Source organism: Indicator indicator, chromosome 21, assembly GCF_027791375.1.
Source record: "Indicator indicator isolate 239-I01 chromosome 21, UM_Iind_1.1, whole genome shotgun sequence".
Classification (NCBI taxonomy): domain Eukaryota; kingdom Metazoa; phylum Chordata; class Aves; order Piciformes; family Indicatoridae; genus Indicator; species Indicator indicator.
The window spans coordinates 12,740,275-12,763,621 of record NC_072030.1 but is presented as its reverse complement, the minus strand read 5'-3'; the positions used below and the strand labels follow the sequence as shown (position 1 = coordinate 12,763,621).

The 23,347-nt window shown below is 40.3% G+C and overlaps 1 protein-coding gene across 1 annotated transcript in view; it reads left to right on the top strand.

Annotated features, from left to right (window-relative positions):
* SERGEF (secretion regulating guanine nucleotide exchange factor) overlaps window positions 1–23,347 on the top strand; it is a 132,983-nt gene that overhangs the window by 29,572 nt on the left and 80,064 nt on the right. The window lies entirely within an intron of this gene.

Genomic DNA, 23,347 nt, shown 5'->3' with positions numbered 1-23,347 from the left:
TGATGGCAATTGGCCTGTTGGCAGGTGATGGGCAGGTCCCATCTGGGCAGATAACCAGTCAAAAGGTGTGTATGTCTGTGGGGTAGCTGGCAGTCAAAATGCAAGAGGTAAGGACAGGTTGACAGTTTCAGATACAGTGCATGTACTGCACCTCTGTCTCCTGGCAGTCTCCCATGGCAAGACTTTGGTTAGAAGAGTCAGCCTCTGCCCTTTCCCATCATCAGTGTTCTGTGGATATGTGCACTTGTAGATGTGAAGTGGAGCTTCAGAGCCCAGGATGCTGCACTAATGAATAATTTGTTTAGTCAGTGTTGGCTCCACCAAGTCTCAAGCTGCCTTTGTCATTTTGAGATGGGTCCTGCTTTTGTCATTAGATGTCTACAGAGAGCACCATTGTTAAATCTGTTTCACACTGGTTTTCATCTGTGCTTTGGACAAGGTCTCAAGCATGCACCTGTGTCCTTTCTTTACAACATGAAGCCAAGGCAGCTGTTGCTTTTGCACAGGGGAGCTTGGAAGAACGAGTGTTCCATGAAAGTGAAGGAAAGGGATGCATTTAGAGATATTCCTTGAAAAGGAAGAGGAAAAAACAATCTCATCTTCATTCTGCTGCCCTCAGCGCTGTTCCCCCTTAAAGACCTATGAGAGACCTGATTTGAGTGATTAGCAACAGCAGTGCTCTGGAGCAGGGATAGTTCTTTGCAGAGCTAACAGCATGAAGATGATTTAAGAAGAGTGTGATCAAGAGCTAGCATCATTTGTACCCTAAGAGGATCTGTGTTGATGAGAAAAGGAAAAAGCAGACAATAAGAGCCTAAATTGCTTCAGTGCAAGATTACAAAATAATGCCAGAGCTAGAATTTATCCTTAAAAATGCATTAAACTGCAGTGTGCAGGCTATGTGGAGTGTGAGCTGTTTTTTGCTTACACACAAAGTATCTCTTCCTCCATTTGTTGTCATATGGAGGCAAGGTTTGATCTGGGAGCTGAATTAAAAGGAATACAGAGAGGATGAGTTCTTTTCCACATTTACCTTGAATAATGATTTTTATCCATGGTCTATTTTTACAAATCACTTCTACCGATTCAACTGAATTTTTGGCAAAGTTGTGGTCTGCTGGTTGTTTCTGCACTTCAGTTAGTATTGTTAAAACCAAAATGGAGAAACTATTCCAATGATTAGAGGACAGTATAAAAGGCACACTAGTTTACCTCAAGCACAGTGTAGTAAACTTTACAACTTGTGCTGCTCCTTGCCTCCATTCCCACAGCTTCCTGGCTTTTTCTACCAAAGACAAGGATTCTCCTTTCTTTGTGTTAAAATTGATATAATGTCTGTGTCTGTCTACCACTCCAAAACCTGATTTTTGAAGTGTTGTGAGTGACCTATTCCATTGCGAGTCTGACTTCATCTGGCAAACTCATTTGGAAACACTGACCTTGAGACATCTGAGCAATTTTTTTTTTCTTTCAATGGAAAACCACCAAAAGCCTGAGCTTTAGATAATTATCTGCTAATCTAAGTAGGTCTTCTTGGTGGCTTTAAAAGAGTGTGTGGACATCAGGTTCCCAGAGTCTTATATGTTTAGACTTTTTGAATTACACGACTGCAGGTCTGTTTATTGTTTTCTCAGTGCTTTGGTGCATGACCCCCATGGAGCAAGACAAAGCACTGCAAAGAAACTTCGGGTTGCAGCCCAAGTCAGTTGTGTGAGACATTCTGCATGTTGTGGGCCGTCCTTGATTGGTCCTCTTCAGAACATCTGACTCATCTGCTGACTGATGTGCATTCGTATCCACTGCTCTTCAGATGAAAGGACAATTAAATACAAATGGCCTGAAATGTGATGAGCTGCTGTATTTAGCAAATGTTACAAAGACCTGGTTGAATGTTTCCTCCTTGTCAAAATCGTTTTCCAGTCCATGTGATATTTTTGGTGCTGATAGCTGTCATTCTGCTGTTTGCAGTACGTTCAGCATGGCATTCACATCGCAGCAAACATTTGCTGCAGCATCACAAAAGTGAGAAGTCATTGTGCAGTGCTGAACATTTCATGATAACTGGATGGAAAGGCTGCAGTCGTTCTGGATATGCAGCACTGTTCACATGGAGCCATGTCTCCATCAAAGCATTTATCTGTGCTAAAGGGCAGTTTGTCTTTCACCAAGGGGTTTGTGAGTGGAATTTCTCACCTGGTAAGGAGGTAGTGCAGTATTGTGTTGTTCTTGTGTCTTGAATCAATGTCTTTTACAAGTTGGTCTTGATCTATGCCCTTTGAGAAATGGCATTGTTGGATTTTCCTCGATTGGTGCAGGTAGGTTTTGTTATGCTGTTTCAGAGATGCAATGACAAAAATGTTAGTTAAAGATACAGTGATAAAAATGGTAATGTAGAGATGTTTACTTTAATACTCTTGAAAGAGGAAAATCAAGTTCTTGGCTTATCAATTAATTTTAAGTGACAAAGGAAGATAGAAGCCATGGAAAAGCAGGTCCTCAGTGCAAGTTACTGTGCAAATGAGAAGTTGCAATTAAGGATGAAAATAGAGATCAATTTGTTGAAATTATCATTAGGAGGAAAAACCCAAACAAGGTGTATCAAAAGAATGAAAGTCCAGTCTGCATATGAAATACAGGAAATCTTTGTTAGCTTAGGTGTGTTTGTGTGACCTGCATGCCCTCTGTGGGAGGATAACACTGATCTTGGCAACACTGCAAGAAGGTTGAGAGGAGTTTACAGTTGTATTACAGGAAATGAGGAAACGAGATTTAGTTCTTAGGTCAGTCAGTTCTCCCTGTTGTGCTTCCAGCAGGAAATTCAGGGCAGGAACAAACTGCTAAAATTCAGGTGCACCTTTTTGGCTAGGTAGCCATCCCACTTATTCCTTGCTTTTCTTAGCCTATTAAGACATGGCCATGGTTTGTTTAAAAAAAAAAATCTTATGGCCTGGGTAGAAAGACATTTGACACTCCTAGCAAAGTAATTGCTGGAAGTTAGCAATAGCAGTGTGTTAGGCAGCAGAAGTTACTCTGGAAATGTTAGTCTGTCCATAAAAATGTGACCTACTCACAATTTTTAGCATAAATAACTTGAAGTGTAGCTCAGCTATTTAACAGTAGGTGAGAGGATGGGGAGCTTTCTGTCCTCCTCTAGGCAGAGCTTAGATCACCAATCTAGATGTGTAACTTTTGGAAAGCAAAGAAAAGATTGTGTTGGTTCCCAGCACTGTGCTTCCCATCGCCCATGCCTATCAATTTCTCTGCAGCTGCTGTTGCAGAAATGGAGATGGGAAATCAAATTTGCACCAAATGAATGGCAAAGGAGAACTCTTTCACTGCCTTTGCGTGCCAGGGAGCATATGCTGTGTGAATAAAAACTACAGGGTTTCCAGTTATCGCTTTTGTAGATGAGGTTTAGTGTAAAATGACCAAAATTTTCTGTTGGGGTTGTGGTGTAGCCCTGAAGTGGCAGCCAGGGGTCAGGCTGCTTTGTGATCTGTATGGGAGACCACGAAGGGTTGATTTGCCTACAGTTTGGGTGAAGTAGGAGAGAACTGACATGGGATGAAGTCAGGAGTTGGAGACTCACCCAGCATGTGATGGCTGAGGTGTTATAAATGTGACTGTGGGTGAATCCTTAATCTTCATAATTCACAAATTCATTTTCTATTTGATAGTGTGTGGCAGCTAGGATTTCCAAATTAATACCTCCTTTGGAGATCTGAAAGTGTCAGTGACATGGAAAGAGACTAAGGCTACTTGCAGCAGTAGCCAGGGCTTCTGCAGACATGCATCAGATATGTCAGTAATGTAGCCCTAATAATGAAACCAAACTGGCAGCAAAATGACTAACCTAGGTTGCCTTGTTTGTAATTCTGATCTGCATATGCTCATAGTAGGTTCCTTAAATGAAAAATAATGACTGGGTGACATCCTTCTGCACAGATTGTTCTAATAGCAGTGTACCATGGCTGCAACACACTGAGCTCAGAGACAGCTTGTGATCCAGCTCATTGCTCCTCTGAAATATTTTTTTGCACCAGCAAATGCCATGAACTTTCACTAGTGTCTTTCCCAGGCATTATGCAGTTGATGTTGGCTAATCAACCATGTGGAGTGCTGCAAAATTCCTCAAAAAATGTACTTGGTATTGAGACAATGTCTGCCAGCAGCAACCTTGGAAGGTGACAATTGTTAGTGCAGAAATCCGATCTCTCTCACTGACATCACTTCAGTTACCTCCTTCATCCATGAGGAGCCTAACCGGAAGACTTTAATGTAAAAAGTATCCTAGTTTAAGGTGAGTCAGATCTAACCCAGGGCATGTGCATGGATGTGTTCCAAGTCCAAGTGAAAATATGTTTTGAAGCAAGAGGCTGGTGGAAAAGGCCCTAAAGCATGCAGTTTTTCATTCCCAATTTGTCATTAGAACTGTTACAGAGAAGAGATTAACAAATCAATGCAGGCTAAAACAAGAGAAAATCAATAAGAAACTGTAGTGAACTGGAACAAAGCTATCAATTTACAGCAATCTCTGCAATGAAATCTCATCTATACCTCCTTCTGTGGAGGAAAAAATAATGCAAAAATGCTGATTTGGGGTTAGATTAATTAATTTTTTTTTTTTACCTGTATGACCCCAGAAATTTAGATCAAGAAACTTCTGGTGTAAATGCTGCTTCTGTTTTTCTGGTGCAGATCCCTTCTGACCAGCTTAAGTTGCCAAGTTTTACCTGCAGCCTCTACTGTTAGTTGGTTTCACACTTTGAAGAAACCTTCACAATCCAAGACCTTGGTCTGTTTCTATAGAAAGGAAAAGGGGAAAAAATTACCAGCAAGCCAGGCTGGACTGGACCTCACAAGAAGATATAGTGAGAAGGCATGAAAGCCATCCAACAAACTTTGTCTAGCGGATTTCAGTCACTTCAATCCAGACAGAGACATTATGGTGTCTAACATTTGATTAAGTGCTGTGACAAGACATATTGCAGGTGTACTTAACTGTGCAGTTCCTTTATGGGCTTGGTGTATGCCAAGATGCAGTACTTCGTGTTTGTAAATGCTTTATTCTCTGTGCAGATGCAAGCATAAGGTATGCTTTTTAATTCTTAAATTGTATTCTCTTCTCATGTCTTTTCTGCTTTCTCTGTTTTGATTTCTTGTGAGTTGGATTCAGTTACTTGGGTTTTTTAAATGTCTGGATAAAGGAAAGCCCTTTTTTAAGGGTAGTTGTGAGAAAAGGGTTTATGACTTAAATGCACAAAAATAATTTCCAGAAATAGCAAACAGTGCATTATTTTTCTTTGATTTCTTGATATTCTACTGCTCCTTTTTTTGGTATTGAATCAGGACAAAGAGAAGATGAAGGCACCCTGATTTTCCTAAAAATGGTGTGGTAATGCAGTTAAGTGGGTTCTGCTATTTCCATTTATAGAGCAAATAGCTGCATACTTAGAAACTTCTAGACAAAAATTGGCAAAAAAACTGGCTTGTGGCAGCACATCTGCAGGAATTTTTCGGAATTTAGTGAGAGTACAAGAACAAGAAGTGAGATAGAAACCATTTAGGAGGTTTTTAGTTATTGTGGATGTTTCACATGCACGGTTTGAATGTATTTCTTCCTTCCCATGCAAACCATATAGAGAGATGACTCCTCCAATGCATGTGATTGGAGTCTTTCCAATTTGCTCAGTGGATTGGATCATTGAGGCTTGCCATGATGCTATACAAGCAGAAGTTTTTCACCTGCTGAGATCAAGCAATGTTTGTAGTATAATGTTAGGCCATGAATCCTGCCTCTAGCCCTTCCCCAGGGGGAAATAATCGTTTGGGCTCAGCTGTTGAGTCTGGAGTGGTAAGTTCAACACATCAGACTGGTGAGAAATATTCTGTAGTTGCTTTTGTGTCTTCAGAACATCGTGAAAACTCAGTGGATAAGTGAAATAATGTGGCTATTGGAGACGGGGGGTTTTCATATGTGTATTTGCAAAGTCTGGTCCAGTTTTCAGTGTAGCATGCAGCCACAGCTAGTGAAGGTGCTTGGAGGCTTGTGCCAAGGTAGAAGGTTGTACAAGTATTTCTGAACTGAAGTCTGGAAAGCATTCCAGTAACTTCCTGTGTTGGCTGCTGGCCGCTTGGTCACATACATGGGTTTCATGCAGTGTGACATTGGTTGTTCTGATACCACCTTGCTTAGTACAGCACAGGATGTATAAGGGATTCTGCCATGGATTTATGTGGCAAATCTATTTCTCAGCATCTTATGTTTAGGGAAGTTGGCCTAAGGCCAACTACTGTAACCTAAGTGGGCTGTCTTCAATACTGATGTGAAGAACTGATTCAGGTCCAAAGGCTTTGTTTGATCCTACCCCTGGTTTCATGTTTTTGAGTGAATTGTTGGACAATGAGAATATGTGTTAAAACAACCCTAGTTGTCAGCTTGTCTTCTGAAAATTTAAATTTCTTGTGTTTGAAAGTATTGCTTTGGAACTGCATGGCAGTTGCTTAAGAACAGGCAGGCTCGTTTCTGCTTCACAGTGAATCTAATGTTTGCATTGGGAATACAAGTCATAGGTTGTGGTAGGAGGGGATGTTGTCAGTCTGCAGAAAACAAAAATTCACGATCTTTTGCTGTTTCATGACACTTGATGTAGTTTGATTCTTAGTCCTGTTTTAAAATAATACATAATATTATAGAAGCAGATAGAAGAAACCTTAAACAGGAAAAAGGAAGTGGGTGGTGACAGTTGCCTTTTAAGTTTTGTTGCATGTATCTAAGACTTATTCCTCTTTGATACTGCTGATTTTACTCAGTATTTGTATCTGGGACCTCAATTACACAGAATTGAATTTAAGAAAAACGCAGAGACTTGCAGAAATGCATTTGCATGGTCAGGTGTAAAACCTTCCATGGAGGAGTTGTTTGCTTTTTATTAATTTTAGGTGCTAGACTGAAATCCCCTAAACAGCAAATAATGTTGAGATTTGCAGCTTCAGAAAATGAGAGACTACTTGGAACAGAGTTATAGAAGGCTCTCCTTTGGTTCAGTGATTTGCATTAAGTCTTACAGGATTAATTTGCTGTCTCCATTTTTCCTTGCCACAGCAAGTCTGAAATACAGACTGCTTGGAGGGGCATGAGAAGCAAAATGCTGGTGTCTTTTTACTTAAAAAGATTAAGATGGTATTTGTGAATTATTGTGATGCTGTTTAATGATCTTAAAATACAATTGTTTCAGCTTAGCTGAGAAGCTGCTCAGAAATGTGAAATAGGGTATGATGTGAATTTAATGTTTTTCATTCGATGTGAGAATGTGTCCCACCCCCACTACCTCAAGAAATGAGGACAGTATTGTATCCTGGTTTGCTTTTCTGCATGGCATGTGCAGATTTCTACAATGTCTTATGGTCAAATGAGTTAGGAGTGCAACATGACTGAGAGTATTCAGGGTCTTCAGGGATGGCTGGTTTTGTGTGGGGGGCCTCCACTTGCAGTCATGTTGGCAGAAGGCCAGTGAGAAAAGAGCATTTAGTCACTTGCACTGAGTTTGTGCTCAGCATGCCATGCCAGAGGGAATTCTAATAAACTCATTTTATCTGAGGACTTCAAATTCAGTAATCTTAGTGAATGACGACTGATGTAGCAGTGCTGAAATGAAATGTGTTTCAGGTTACTCTTTCAACCTTTTTTTTTGGCTGTGCACTTCCCCTTACACTTACTGACAACTGCTTTTAGATACCTGTGTTACTGCAGGGATTTCAGCTTATGCTGCTGCTTATTTTCTTTTTGGTAATAGATAACAGGCTTCAGATGCAGTTTTTCCATTCAGCAAGACCACATGTGCTTTCTCTTTGGGTCCTGTGACTGAAAGGGAAACATTTTGTTTTCTCTTATTTTGTTATTATTACTATTAATTTTAATAGTTTAAGAAATCAGGACCAAGTTCTGAAATCTTTTTATTCATGTTAGATATATGATTTATGGTGGCACACTTGTTTGCTTTTATGTTTATTGAGGTGTGTATAATATACCAACTAATACTGGTTTCTATCTCCCTTTCTTATTTTCTGTTGTATTCAAGGCTGTATGCTGACAGATATTCAGGGAGAAATTGAATCAAAAAACATTATGATACTTGAAGTAGTGATGCTAAATTAGTTTTATGTTTGAGCTAAGAAAAATGAGTATAAATTTTAGATTTGCTCTTCAATGAGACTGTTTTAATGTAATTTACTTAGCAATTTTTGATGGAATTCATGGTAAGGCACATGTCAGAATTAGTAAAAATACAGATGTCGTGCTTTTGTTGTTGCATGCAATTTAGATATCCCTAGGTATAATTGAAGAGGAATACCTTTGATTTTAGAGAAAGAGCATTAGAAAACCCATGGTTGTTACCCTGGTCTGAGCTGCACCTCCCAACAGTTCAGGCACTCTGCTTTCACTTGTAGTTTGTTTAACAAAGATCTCTTGTACAGGGCCATAATCATTACACATGCCTTAGCTGAGGCTTCCTTGTGAGATATTTTGCTTCTGTTGTTTTTTTTTTCCCATTTTTTGTCTTGCTGTCTTGCCCAGGAGAGTTGTTCTTGTGTGGCCCTACTGAGAGCCATCTGGTGTGACTGCTGGGAAGTCAGTGCTGCACACCTAAACAAGCCAGGCACACTGTTCCCATTTGTCATAGTGCTGGACCTGCCCCTGTGAGAGATGGACTGCAGAGGCAGCTGTGTTACCTTCTGTAAAATGTCTCTTTGGTCATGAACTTCTGCATACTTCAGTGGATTATTAATCGGAGAAAAGACTTCTCCAGACTTTGGGAAAAGGAGTGTTCAAGTGGCTATAAGCAGGTGTCCTTGGCATTTGAAAATTCTTTAAGGTCTAAAGTCTGTTTGAACCTTCTGCGGGATAGCATTCAGGCCTTCCAGTCACTGTTTCCAGTGTTTTCTGTATACCATACACTGTTTCCACTGTTTTCTGCATACTATACATCCTCTTGTTTTTGGAGAGAGGAAACTTACATACTGCAGAAACCTGTAGTATGGCTTTTTATAGCTAAGGGCAATACCTCAAGGTGAGCTGCAGTAGCTCTTTGTTTCCCCTGGATCAATGTCAAACTGTTCAGCTGAGTTTTAGAGCCGACCTGCCTGATCTTTAAATAATCTTTTTCTTTGGCAATGTAGCAGTACATCTTCCCCACTCCCCAGGCAGTTTTTGCTCCCAGAGCTCCTGAAATGTATAAAAGACTTAGTGGTCAATAGTTGCATTCTGCACCTCTTTCTCAAAGCATGAAGTCCGCGATGAGTAGAAGAATCCCTAGATGTTTCTCTCCTGTCTGACTTTTTAAGACACTTCAAACCTGGTGTTACTGGATGGAGATGTGTGAAGAATTTGACCAGTACATTTCCAATCATAGCAAGACAAAGCGTGTGATCCTGGGGGGGCAGAAGGAACACACCAATGGTTTTGGATGACTATACAAAATTAATTTGTAAGCCCAACTGCATCTCCCCATCTAAAGGTTGTAAAGAATCTCTTGTTCACACTGCTGCTCTTGTCTCATTACTGTGCTAAAATTGTCATGCCTTCTGCCCTGAGTCACATCCCTGTGGGCAGGGTTTTCAAACAGTCTCTGCAGGTGAGCTGTCTTGCAAGAGTGACAGTTCAAAGTCTATCTTAGGAAACATGTGGCAAGAGAAAGATGAAGAAGCAAACAATGCTTAGGTCTGATGGACAGAGAAGGATAAAAACGATGGGGGAAATAATACAGGAAAAAATCAGCAAGCATTCTGATATGTGGCATAATTCTTCACAGTAAATCTCCTCTATAGAATCCTTTGATACTTGCTTGCATCTATAGTGCTTCTGTCTGGAGATCTGAAATGCAGCAGGACTTTCTGGGTCAAGTCCAGTGTTGATGTAGAGAGGTCCACTGAAGTCAGTGGAGCTCTACAAGATTTAGTGGAGTTATCCATCATGTTGTAGAGCCATATGATCACTCATTTTCTGCTGGCTGTCATAAATTAATGATATAGAAGGTGTATGTCTGAGATTCATTTAAGGTAGTGATTGTAGAGGTCATCTATCAGAGACTACTGAATGTGTGTTAAGGCAAGCTTGTCTTGAAAGTCTTGGGTTTTGTTTGGGTTTTTGTTTGTTTTAAATATATCTTGAAATCTTGTTTTTATAAGGTCTTGGAAACCTGAAACTTTAGGTTTTAACGCCAATGTGAAACAGCAAGAGTGCAGCCCTTTGTTGTCTGTTTTTTAAAAAAAAAAAAATCTTTTAAGCTACCCTCACATTTTAAGCTACCTAAATGTTGTAGCTTCAACTGAGTTTCTGAAATGTCTTTGGATAACAGTACTCTGGTTGTCTTTTGACAAACATCCAGTGTTAGATTCAGCTATGCCAAGTATGCTTGATTAGGCCTATTGATTTGAGAAGTAAAGCAAAGCAGAAGATGATTAACAGTAGCAGCTTTTAGCTCATTGCAGAAGTTTTAAAGGAATTCAGCACTTACTTAGGAGCAAGAATAAGCATACTGGCTCTGTGTTCAGGAACAAGAGAATGAATTGGCTACTAATGTGGTCAATGAAATACTGAGAAAACTAAACATTTATTGTCAAGTCTTTTTTTGTAATGTAACTAAAGAGCATCAAAATATGAAGACAGTTTTAAAATGTGCTACTGTATTGCTCTGAGTATGTTGGAACAGCTTACAGTTCCTGTGGTATGCTGGAGGTTATTAGTGGCTGCTCAGGCTGACATGAATTTTTTTTTTTTAGTATTGGATTTGAGAAATCATTTGGAATTGAGCCAGAGGGTTATGTGTTACAGTAAATGACTAAAAGTGAAATTGTGTCTAAATGACTCTTTCATTGATATCTAAGCCTCTGGAATGTGTCTTATCATGGTTACTGAAACATTACTCAATCATTACAGAGAGCTTTATTTTAGTTAATGTAACCCTCTTCCTTGTTCTAATACTGATTTGGTCTTTGATATATTGGATTCAGAACGTATTTGAAGTTCGAATTTCCTATGACCTATGTCGTGTTAATGTGTCTTTAATGCTTGGCAAGCATAATTTATTCTTGTGAAGGCTTGCAGAGTGATAGCCCATAGCTCCTTAGAGAAGAGCAGTATTCTGAACCTGACCCAACACACTGTAGTGTTGCTGTTGCTGCTGTGTGTGAAGGCAGTATAGCATTTTCTGTTCTGGCCTTCTCTTTTGTTGCCCAAATTTATTAATGTAATTTGGGAGAGAAATTTCTGCTCTCTCTTCTGGATTGTCTTTATTTTGAAAACAATAACCGAAACCAATCTCCTTAAATTGTAGGAGAGTTGTTCAGCCCTTGAGTACTACTGATGATGGAAACATCAGATGGGTTATCCTGAGTACTTGCAGAAAGATACTTAAAGAATAGGGAACTTACCTCAGAAAAATTAGAGTTCAGAAGTCCACTCAGATGAGATTATAGTTTCTTTGAAGACCACAATAAGAGCTAAAAATATTGGGGTTTTCAAGCACCCTGTTTTTACTGTTAATTGAAACCAATAGATGGACATCTCACGATTAAGATCTTAACTAGGCTTCTTTAGCAAGGAGAAGAGAAGGTTTCAAGGGCACATAGTAGCAGCCTGCCAGTGCCTACAATGAAACTCATCAAGAAGATGGAGTTGGGCAGGAGGATAAGAAGCAAAGGACGCAAATTAAATGTGAAGTTCAGACTTAATGTAAGGAAAACCTTTTTTGCCATGAGGACAATCAGACAGTGGAACAGACTGCCCAGGCAGGTTGTACCCTTTCCACCCTTACAAAACAGAAAAGATTCATCTGGATGAAGCCTGAGCAATGTGATCAGATCTCATAGCAGACTTGTATGTGTTGGACCAGAAATCTCCTGAGATCCCGTGAACCTCAGTTATCCTGTGGTCTGAAGATCTTGTTCCTGTCCTCAAAATTGTTTCCACAACTGCTCAAAATTCAGAATGATGAAGCTTCAGTCCAGTGCTGTAAAACAACAAACTGTCAGGGGTGACTATTGAGGTTATTTGTTAAAATGCGCCAGGCAAGGCTCAAGTTCAGTTTGCCGAAGTGATTCTTCTTGCTAGGAAGGCAGCCAGTGAGAGAGAAGGAAATTAAAGAAATCATGCTGTTTTTTCCTGTCAGCTAAAATACACATTTTGGATGCAGCAAAATGTATAGAAGCGTTATGTAAGCAGTTCAGCTCTCAATGTGCCCCTTTGGATAAAATAAGGTGCTTGTATTACTCTGATAGGGTAGAAGCTGGCATCTTCTTTCCAATGCTGCCTTTTGGAGAGGAGGACTGTAACTGAAATAGCAACTTGGAACAAACTGCTTCATGGTTCAGTGGTTCTTTGTTGTTATTTTGTTTTAGCCCAGAAGAACTAAAATTAGCTGTCCTCTCCTCTTTGTTCTTTTTTTCTTTATACTCCAAAGTTTGCAAGGTAGAAAATGTGTTGAGAAGCAACTCTGCAGTTTGTCCATACATTGAAAACCAGAGCCCTTGATCTGGATGCTTTTAAAATGATCATTTGATTTTTCAGTGTTTGCTCTGCTGTTTCTCTAGTTATGTGCTGTTTTTTAGCATAAATTACTCTTTGGTCATATAAAATTGTCATACTGGTTTATGCTGACAGTTTTGCTCTAAATTTATAAGCATAATTTTAATTCTGTGCCCTTCTCCCTGTCCTCTTGTTTTCTGTTGAGCAGTAATAGATGCACAGTCTGTGTGACAGATATGCTATTGAAATTAGTTCACTAAAAACAGCCTGTGCTCTTCAGAAAATTAAACCCCCGATGTCTGCAACATTGTGTTCTTCTGCAAGGGTAAACAGAACAGGAAAAGGAGACAAAGTTGTTTAGAGGTGACACAGATATGACTTTGCCATCATTAAAATGTTTCTTGGAAAAGGCTGTCCTGATTCATGAGAATCATTTCTATTTGAGTGTTTTTTCTGAGTTATGGTATTAGTCATCTGGAGTCATGTATGCTGTCTGCAGTTTTTCTTAAGGATCTTTGCTTGTCTGAAGAAGCTCCCTTTATTTTTATTCTTTCTCAGAGTGGTATATGTGAACCTTTAAACACAAAGCTAATTTTTTCACCTCGGTTACTCTTGACACTTTGTCAGCTTGCTCCAAAAATAGCTGTGCTAGAAATAAGGCTTTTGGTTTTCATTTATTTCTTTTCTACTTATGCCTGGACTTTCTGCTTTGGGTTTGACTTAAAGGGCTCACAATCAATTTAATGGAAAAACAGCCTATAGCCCAATATTTTACTTTTTGAAGTTTGCAAGACAGCTATAAGGAACTTTTCCCATTCTTTGTAAGGACAGTAGTGCTGGTGTTCTTATAAGCCATCTTTTTGTAGGTCTGGGTTTGGTATGATGAAATTACTGAGGATTGAAGAGCTGTCTATTTGCAGATCACCTAAGGCACCAGTCTTTTGCTACAGGCTGCCTTGGCTTTTCAAGGCTTAATACATGGTGTATAGCTATATTTACTGCCCTTGTAGTTGTCACCTGCAGAAGGCAGGGAGTGAAAGTGCACTTGATAATTTTTTATGGCAGGTAAAACACTTTTTGGGGAGCATTTAGGTACCTTCTGCAGCCAGTGGTGTGAAGGTCCTACTGGAGTAGAATTAGGGCTGTGGAAGGTTACAGAATAGAGCCCAATGTGCCCAAGTGTGATAAATGGCACACACTGTTGGTGCTGAATAGAGGAATGTAGTTTTCTTGGAGTTTTCAGTCTGTAACAGTTCAAAATCATGTGCCTTTTGTTTGTATTCTCCCGGTGGCTTGGGAGGTCTACAACAGGACCTTCTTAGACTTGGTGCTGCACAGATCCAAAAAATACTATTTCTTAGGACCTTTGTAAGCTAAGTATGCTTACAGGCAGGACACAGGAAGGAAACAATACCATTGTCATTAAGCATGGTTTGCAGTCGACATGCAATCAAGTCTGCATTATTGCCAATTTTTTCCCCTCCCACTTGTAGGTATTATAACTGTTACAAAATTTCAGAGTGCTTTGGTTTAAACTGAATAATTGCTGTGTAAAGCAACTGGCAAAGTGTTGAGGGAGGTTGCTCACTGCTGGTGAAGCTACCATCCTGTGGTTTTGACTAGGGAGACAGCTTTATTGAAAATTTCCCTGGTGTGACAGATCAGGGTCAGCAGCATTCCCAGGTGCATAAAGTTGTAGTTGTGTGGATTGTGTCAGTAGCACACATGGTAGCTGCTCGTCATGTATGCTCTCAATCCAGTCATAAATCGGAACAGCACTATGCACTAAAGGGATACATCATGCATGTGTGGCTGGGAAGGTGCCTCAGCAATTTAGCTGAGTGCAGCGAAAGGTTGCCACAGTAGGGTGAGATTGTTTGAATGGTTTGAAAGAGTTTGAAATTGTTAAAAGGCAAAGAGAGTGTGAGAGGACTTTAATGAAAACAGCTTACCATTGGACCTCTAATTCCCCATGATACCTATTAATTTGCATTGCTCTATAGCAGCAGTAACACAAACAGAGGTTTGGGGCAAGTGATAAAGGACAAATTTGCTCTTTTCACTTCAAGGGGTGTCTTTTGCAGGTTTTCAAACTTTCCATAATTCTCTGTAGCTGTTGGAGCTCCAGAAGGTTAATTCAGCTAGTAGCATCATTGTGTAAGAACTGTGGGATTGGCAAAGGACAAACATTAGAAGAAAACAATTTTTAAACATGTAGAAAGTACATTAGAAATTGCACTAGTTATTGAAAAGCTTTAAACTCAATAAATAATCATGTTGAGACAGTAAGTCTTGGTGGCTACCAGCATGACCTGATGTCACATCAATTTCGAAGTATGCACACCTCTTTGTAATGCTGAATGAATGAATGCTGCAGAGTTGTGGGTACCTCTGCAGTATATGTAAGGTACCTTTAAAATATGTAATAATGATATGTTTGGCAGGATTTATAAACTTTTCTGGTGCTGACAAAAGAATTGCTCTTTTCTGTTCCAAGGTGAAGTCCAAAAATAAGCACCTCAATTTATGATAAATAGCCTGTGAATTAGATGTTGTCAAGGGCTCTGGAGTTAAACATGTTTGAAAATTTTACATCAGGCTGGCTTTGAGATGTCATGTACTAAAATAGAGTTGAAAGATTTTTGATAGTGATACTGCATTTTTTTTCTTTCAGAACTGAACAGACCTGTATTCTTGTGTCCCCTCAGCCCCTTTTTGAACCTACTGCCTGTGAAGTGTAGCTCTAAAGGGGAAAAAAGAAGTGTTGAAAGAACTGTTTTGTATCCTGCCCCCTAAATACTTGCATGTCGGAGTTAATTTTCCTCAGGTAACAGTAGTGCTGCAGCTCTGCAGGAGCATGCTGTGGCTGGGAGCCTCTCTGGCAGCTTGCTTTCATGCCTGCAGCTTGGCTTGGTTAATGTGTACAAAATTCTGCTGAAAATGATTTGGACGCGAGAGTGTGGGCATTTGTGGTTGCTCGTGTCCCAGAACAGGAGCCCCAAGATGGAAAAAGCTAAAGTTTTCCAGTGGCAGCGTTATTAGATGCTATGGCTATAACCCACCCCCCAAAATTCTCCAGAGTGATACCTTTAGAAACCTGCAGAACTTTTCTGCTGAATTGCCTGCTAAGTATCTGTTTCTGTTAGGGAGTACTGGATGGCAAGCTTTCACTCTTACAGTTTGATCTTCAGCTCTTCCTGCTCGCTTTTGTGTATGGCTGACAGGGTAATAAAATTAGACATTGTTTCACCACACTGTTCTCAACCAGAAACTGCGAAATTAACTGAAATGGAGATTTAAGAACAAGACACCTTCATTTCTTGGTAAGTGATTTTACATCCAAAATCAGCATTCAGATTTCTGACACCCCTGATCAGGGTTTTCTCTCTTGTGTTGCACAAATATTCCAGAAGTCTCCTTCTGGAGGGCATCAAATTTGTTCTGTTTTGGGAAGGTAGGTTTATAGTACTGCAGTTCTAAGATCAGAACTATGATGTAAGTGTGAGGGTCAACTTGAGGCAGAGCATCAAGTCCTTCCTGAAAAGTTCTAAACTCGTCTATTTAGTGAACTAAAAAGGCATATTTCAATAGGCAGCTTTGGGTTCACAAAACTAATGTGAATACTGAGTAATTTTTTGTAGTCGAGTAGTATTGGTTATACAAGTAACAGTTTAGTGCTCTGCTGTCTCTAGAAGAAAGAAAATGGAGTTTAAGGTATATGTGAGCTTTACAGTTTTCACTTCTGGAAAGGGTGATGCAGCAAGCTACCGAAGCCCTTATTAGGGTCTTGGATTGTGGGCTCTTCTGAAGATACTGATCACCTGCCCTATGAAGTTTGCAGCCAGCTGCTCAAAGCGGGTGCTAAACTGTCTGGGTTACATCCTCAGCTGTGCTGCAGTCCCCTTTGAATTGTTTGAGAGAGCTGGAAGAGGTTTAGGGCAATGCAAAAAGCCCTGGGCCTCACTGCAGGCTGGATTTGGGCTCATGCAGTGCAAGCTCTGGCTTCTGCGAGGGACCCCTGACAGCCCCGGGTGTGGGGTGCAGGGGCCAGTGCTGCCATCAGGCACACACAGCTCAGGGGACTGTAGGGCTGCACGCAGCTGTGCGCTGTGGTCGTAGGCAGAAGATGGGGGGAAGTGGCACAAAGGGGGTTGTGCTGAGGTCCACACTGCCGAAGTGAGGGGTGTTTGAGCGAGGTGAGGCAGGGCTCTGCAAGGCTCCAAGGGCTCCTGAGCTCCAACAGGGCAGGCCTCTGTGTGGGCAGGGGAGCAAGGCTAGGCTGGGGCCTCGCTCAGGCCTGCTCCCTAACTGCCTGGCCTGTCGGCACTGAGCAGTCACCCCGGGGGCTGCAGTGCGGGTGTTTGCGGGGTTATACTCTGGGGTTTGGCCTCTGCATTCGGGATTTGGAGGATGCAGAAGATGAAGGAAGCTGTGCTTGGGCTGCAGTTCTTGCTCTGCACCTCTGAGCACCAGAATAAAATCTTTTCTCCTTGTATCCACAAACAGCTACAGAGAACCAAAATTGGATGAGAAACAGAACCACCTAATGCATTCTGAAAAAGCAGATATTAAGACAACTGTTAGAAATAGTGTTTTATGTCTCTAAACTATTTCTAGTGTAGTCATGATGTCTCCAAAGAGAGCAATGCTATATCACCAACATTTGATAGTGGTGCTCTGAATAGAGAACAGAATGCAAGACAGTACAGATGGCTGACAGACTGCAGCAAATTCCAGCTAATGAAGAAATGCAGTATGTTTGTTTATGTGCAAGTTGAAACAGTTGGCTGTTAAAATTGGGTTTAAATCCAGCTCTGAGCTGTGTAAACATAGTTCACCCTTAGGCAACTAATAATAAGAAAATACGTTTTTACATTTAAAAAAAAAATAAATCTCCACTGCTTCCCTTTCAGCAGTATTGCTGCAGTTTGATAACTTGGCTGTTCTGTATTTGGTGATCCATGTGTAAATTAATGCTGCAAGAAACAAAACCAGTTTACTGAGTGAATTTATGTGTAGTCTGAAATTGTAAATCTCTGTCTGTGAGGTGTAGGGTTTGTGATTAGGTTCTGGAAAAGAGCTGAGGTTTGGGTGAATTTTGCAGTACCCTGAAGACATAATTCAAACAGAAGAAACAACAAAGCCAGGCATTCTGCTGAACTACTTCATCCAGTGGGGCAGGCTATTATTTTGCTAGCAGTTGACATTGTGAATCAGGTTGTAGGCAGGTGGGGGTTGGTCTTTTCTCCCAGGCAACCAGCAGCAGAACGAGAGGACACAGTCTCAAGTTGTGCCAGGGGAGGAGGTATAGGCTGGATATTAGGAGGAAGTTCTTCACAGAGAAGGTGATTGCACATTGGAATGGGCTGCTCAGGGAGGAGGTGGAGTCACCATCACTGGAGACGTTCAGAGAAGACTGGATGAGGCACTTAGTGCCATGGTCTGATTGATTGCTTAGGGCTGGGTGATCGGTTGGACTGGATGGTCTTGAAGGTCTCTTCCAACCTGGTTGATTCTATGATTGGAGGAAAAAAAAGAACCAAACAAAAAAAAAACCCAAATGAAAACAAAAAACAAAGGCTGGTTCCTGAATTTTCACAGTGCATTTCTGATCATAGTAGTTGCCCCCTGCCTCCTTCTAAAAGTGGCATTTTTGAGTCAGCAAATCTGTTATTGAATATTGGCATAGTGATGTTGTACAGTCGGAATACTGCAATCTCTTGTGTATCGGGGAGAAACAGACACAGCAAGAATAAAGTGAGGAATTATTTGTACATGCTTTTCTGTAATATATTTCCAAAATGCATGATTTGCTTGTCAGAGTGTTTCTGAGAATAAGTTCATTTTACTAGGGCAGCATTCATCTCATTTGCTGTCCTGCTTAGAAGTATTATCTGTATTATAGAGAGCTGTTAAAATTCTGGAGCGTGTTTCAGGACGATGTTTCAAACATAACTTATTTGCTTCTTGTTTTCCTTGCTGATGGATGTTCAGAATGCATTTGCTGGTAAGGACTATCTGAAAATGCAGATGTAGCTTGCTTTTCAAGCAGCAGGCCAACACTCAGTTGTTTTGCAGGTGACTCCAGGTCAGTACCTGTAGTTGCCCGTTGATGGGGAGGAAGCAGTAAAATGGATGGGTTAATGACTTTGTTCTTTACCATGATGCTTAAAATCTTACTATACTAAAAATGTGCTGTGTTATTAAAACATTATATGACTGCAGAAGGTGAGAGAAGTCACTTCTGCATGTGGTTGGCTTGGAGCATTATGTACATGTTTGGCTGTGCAAATGGCAATCCTTGCATGTGGGCTTTATATAGAGAGACCAAAAAGTCCTCTCTGATGTATACACACATACATGCATATAGTTTATGCTGATGAGGTGGGTTTTTCACTTCACAGACTGTAGAATGATGGACAGTTGCTGATTCATGGAGAAAAACAACTCTCCTGCCAAGAACTGGAAATCTGCCATGATGCTAAATGATCTGAGATCCCACTCCCATGGGCATGTGCAGATTTGCAAATCAACCAAGAGTCAGCCTACTGAACACAGGAACATTGAAATTACCATCAAAACCACTGCTTCTTTTTGTGGTTTTGCTCTGACTTTGTACTCTGGGACTAAGAAGCAATTTAATGATTGCATCTTAGATGATGTCTCTTAAAGTGCTTTCTTGATTTGCCAGGTATCTGTTAGTTATGCAGTTTTCCATAAAACAGAATACATTCTCCTTTTACTAGCCAGGATTTTTTTAACAGATGTTCAAGCAGTAGCAGTTCAGATTAGAGCCTTGAATTCCTGGAGAGCTTTTTGTTTGATTGGAACCCAAACCCAACAATAACAAATGCATTTGAGAAGGAAGTACATCATAGCAGGACTCAATGAATGGATGCTAATTTTGAAGACTTCCAAGTTCACATAGAAAAAGCAAACTAAAATCTGTGTGGTCTCTTGAAAGGATATAAACTGTTATGGACCCTAAAAATAGACTTTGTAGGTTATTCTCTGTCTAATGAAGGTTTCTGTTACATGCCTGGAAATACCTGTTGCTGAAGTGGGATGATCCACGATAGTAATTAATTTGCTTTTCTTAAACTCTCAGGCCTCACTCTGTATTTTTTTTTTCTTTAATTGAGTAAACATGAGATTAGTCAAGTGACTTGTGAAGGTCTGGGTTTAGTTTTGTGGTTCATAGCTCAGGCAGCTAGAATTGAATGAGATGTAGAATTTAATCCTAGGGAAGAACTGTTGAGAGGATTTCTACTTTGCCAGACTCTTTGCCTTGTGACTGCCCCGATGGTGATCCTAGCATCTCGTTAATAAATAATAAGGCAGCAGAAGAATCTCCTAGTTTTGTTGTTGAGGCTTTCTCCGTAGGTAGCAACAAAGAAGCTACGTACCTCTGAATACCTTCTTTGTTTTCATGGTGTCTGTGTAACTCAATGGTAGATCAGTCACTAACAGCTGTCCTTACTGTGTCCTTCCTTAAGAGTCCTGTTTGAATTCTGTCTGCTTGCCTTGGGTTTAAATGTGAGATACTTGGTGTGAGTGAAGGGTATGTTATCTGAAGATTCTAGGTAGGCTGCATGTTGTTGGTGCTGGCTACGGCAGGTGAAAGGTCAAGTCTGCAGTAGATTTAAGGTGTTGAATTTGTGTCTACACGGCTGCTAGCTGAGGGTGCTGCTTTATGTAATCAATGCTTCTTGCAGAGTTTCTTGATCATACACATGCAAGTCTGGATTGAATCTCCCGTCTGAAGATGAGAGGTCCTCCTTGGGTCAAGGTAATGAGTGATGAAATATGATTACCTGTACATTTTTGTAATGACTCACTTATTTATAGGTGCCTGTAGTATGACATTTGGATGAATTACACATTCTGATGGATGATTAATTTTGTTTTCTCTTGCTGTTGGCTAGTGTCACCCTGCTTAATGGATAATCAGACTACTTGTTGCAGAGACAGTTACATAAGCACTTTGGGGGTCCATTTTTGGGAATCTTTAGCTGAATTGGTAAATTGGAGTGATTATGGTAGTGCAAGTACAAAAACCTGACAGCCTGTGTGGCATGTGCCAAGCTACAAGAGTTATCTCTTCAGCAAAACTGGCCATACTGCACGTGAACACACTCCTGCAAAGGATCAGATTTGTGGTTGTCCACAGTATACACTGAGACTGCTTTTGGAATTACTGTTCCTCATGCTTTCTCCCTTACATAATAGCCTCTATAAATGATCCATAGCTGTAAGGCATTCATTGCCCCAAAGTGTCTGTCTCTTACGAGCCATTTGATGTTGCCATAATTAATTTTCAGTTGATGGTTTTTAAATTCTAATTTTTTTTTTAATTGTGAATGCTAAACAGAAGTTTGTGCTGGTTTTAGAATGTTTCAAATTAATTGTTTCCAATATTAAGATGAGTGATTTAAAACGTTTTGGTGTAATGATTCTGAATAACTCTCAAAACTTGTTTTGATAAGGACCTGAGTTTTGCAATTGTGAAAACATTCCACTGAATAGAAACAGTTTCTTGCTGTAAAGAGAGTTGGTAAGGCCATTATATATTTTATATTTCAGTGCCTTCTACATGCAAAGTAGTAGCAACACACATCATGTACATATCATGTGCCTGCACTGGCTTCATTGGCTGCAGAGCTCTGTGGTTAACTGTAGTGCCCGTGGTGAATTGCTATCAGATGACCTATGGGCTTGGCAATTGGATTTTTTTTAACTGACACACAGTTTGTGGCCATTTGTTACAATATTTCTCTAGAAAGGACTGGGGTCTTCTGCTGGTCAGTGGAAGGTGATCAAGCTCCAGTAACTTGTTCTCAGATCCACATCTTGGATCTTAACTTCAGCGTCAGAAAAGTCCTCTCTGGCAGGTATTGTCCCAAAACAAATTGTACCCTCACACGTGTATGTGCAAGTAAAATCTGAAGTTAATTGCAGGTAGCTGTGTCCAAGGGAGGAATTTGGTTCTAGTGCATGTAAGAAGGTAATAGCTGTAGTGAGATTAAGTTTACTGTTTCACTGAATATTAGAGAAGGGCTGTACACCTTAGTGAGAAATAAATGACAGTGGGAGGATCTATGGCAGGTTTTAAGTGGCACAAATGATAGGATTGATTAGGTAATCCACAGAGAAGGTACTACCTCTGATAGCTTTTTCCTTTCCCAACCCTTGAGTAGAGAAGATCTTTTGGATTTACTTTATGCCCAGCAGATTTGGTAGGTTTGAAATAAAAAGGCATGTTTTAAATCTCTTGAACACTTTGTTGTGTTTGTTGCGTTTGACGTAAGTTTATGAAGATGACTTCAGTGTAATTAGGCTTGGTTGATACAGTACTTTTCCACTGAATTTACTAGGAGCTTGCGAATGTGTTGTAACGAACTGCACTGCAGGCTGCAGTATCTGATTGTCATGCCAGGAGCATCACTAGCGTAGAGCTAAATAGAGATTGGTGAGGAAACTGGGTCAGGAAACAGGCCTACTGTACCTGCAGAGACTGCAGAGAGCTGTGGTGACGAGCAGAGTGTCCACAGCATGGCACTGTCTAACAAAACATAGACCAGGAGATCCGCTGAGAATGTGCTTAGGGTAGTGGGCATGTCTGGGAGCTAAAGATGCTGCTGCTGCTTTTATTCTCCCTTCTCTCTCCCCCCCCCCTTACACACTTGTTTTGCCCAGTGATTTTAGCATTGCCAAGTTTTCTTTCTTTTTGCACAAGAAGGTCCACAAAAACATTATTTCACTTTTAAAGGTCAAATCCATCCTGTCCTGTAAGATGGGCTGCTAGAGACATGCTTGTTCTTTTAAGTGAGACGGCATTAAATGTTGCTAAGGAGTCTTTCATACACTTGTCAGATGTAGGAAAGAAAAAGCCATGTAGTATGCTGCTCTGTAGGCCTTGGTGGGGTTGTTCAAAAGGCTTTTCTGAGTGTATCTTGCTTCACTTGCAAATCTAGTCTTGCTGGAGGTGACATTCAGAGTAAAATTACGGTATAAACAGAAAAGGAGCAATAAAAACCAAACCCATCTCTAAGCAACCAGTGGGACCTGCAAAATTACCCAAAAAGTAGAAACTACATAGTTTGAATAATAAACACAGAAGAAGGAGGGTAAAAAAACATCCCCAAAGAGCAGTTATAAGACTTTTATCTCAACTGTAAGAGGGAATGATGAGAGGAACCAAAAAAGATAATTTTGAAGTTGTTCTCTTTCCTCTGATGCCTGTCTTTGTGGGGTTTAGCTACTGTGGCTCAATATAGACCCTTTTAGAAGGCTTTTGGTGTACAGTGTGCTCATCTATGTCCTGACCATAGGAGGACATCATTAGTAGGAATCATTAATTGAGAAATAAAACCAAATGTGTATTTTATCCTTAGGCTTAATTGTTTGGATTAGTTGGTTTGTATGGGAAGGAATATCATTATTTTTGTTTTATTCTTGAAATTTACTTGAGTGAGAGCTAAGAGTAGGAAGGAAAAACAGAAAGGTAGTTGTCTGTTTTTCAGTTGGGAAAGATCCCTACTAAAAAGGAAAGTTTTTTCAGGAGCTTTTGAAATATGAATCCATTATAATACAGAAAAAGGAAGGGATTGGGTTAAGAGGCCTTTAGGTTTTAGGTGCCGAAGCCTGAAAGGTTTTTGTGTTATTGGCTCCGCTGAAGCTTCCATTGCACTTGTGAGGGGTGTAAATCCAATCACTTCTTGACTTAATCAGTGGCAATCCTTCCAATGAGGTTAAAATAAAGGAAGGGAGAGAAGGTAGCTTATGACCTGATATCTTGGCTGTCTTAACTTTTGAATCTCT